Source organism: Lupinus angustifolius, chromosome LG11 (assembly GCF_001865875.1).
Source record: "Lupinus angustifolius cultivar Tanjil chromosome LG11, LupAngTanjil_v1.0, whole genome shotgun sequence".
NCBI lineage: Eukaryota > Viridiplantae > Streptophyta > Magnoliopsida > Fabales > Fabaceae > Lupinus > Lupinus angustifolius.
Window position 1 is genome coordinate 18733235 of NC_032019.1, and position 1199 is coordinate 18734433.

A 1199-nucleotide genomic window follows, 5' to 3' on the forward strand; every position below is an offset into this window, starting at 1 on the left:
AAATTTAGAGTAACAAATACTCATGTTTTAAATTAATTAATGTTATGAATATCCATTAGAGTAGTTAAAGATTGTATATTTGGTGTAGCAAATGCAACAATTATCTATTTACTTCCTCATACATGCAACTCTCTTGCAAAAACAGAATACAAAACGAAATATGCTCTCTAAAATCAGTCCTATACAATGGAATGCAATGCTACAGTTTTCTGGAAGTTGCCTCTATTTATATTAGGCAGTTTTTACAGTTGGATTTGTTGCAAACAGTTAAACGATTAAAACATAAATCAGTTATAACAAATAACATACATGTTAATCGATTAAGGCTACACGTTAATCGATTAAGGCTACACGTTAATCGATTAACCAGTGCAACAAAATGAAACATAAAACAGTTGTAATAGAAACACTGATTTAACAGAAAAACAGTTGAGTTAATCGATTAAGTCACCATGTTAATCGATTAACTGGCATATTAAAATACATGGTTCAAAAGGTAAAGTTCTCATATGTTATGCACAACTACTATACATGTTCTAGCAATTATATTATACCTAATATGAACATGTAACATGTATGATTATTGCATGAACATACAATTAACTAGATGATATGTCTCCTGAATATGATATGACAATTATGATGGCTTGAGAGACTTGCACCTAGGTTCACCTCACCTATACTCACTTACTACGGCACACATCCCAGACTACTTAGAATAATGATTCTATTTATATCCTAATGTAGATATGACCAATGAGTTCTAGGCATGTTGATTGTTGAGTCATCTTCAAGCTTTAATAGAACATTGTCTTATCAAAATATAGGCAAAACATTGCTAGTGCTATCATTGACACTTTGTACTTTCAGTTGGGAGAGATAATCACTTATTCAAGAAGATACTAGTACATCCTTTTTGGGTACATCAAACTTGCATTAATATGAAACTTATGCTATGAATTTTGGACATAATATAAAATATTATTATCCGGAAAAAAGAATAAATAATGTCATTGACTATAAAAAATAAAAAAAAGTACTTACATTTAATATTATATTATCATATATGTCAGTCCAACTTTTCTAGGCAATGAATTTGTAAATTGTGAATTGCGGATCATACATTATTTGATAATGACTTTCATAAATAGTTTTCCTCCATTTCTACCCGCATAATTTTGTTTATTTATTGCCATTTA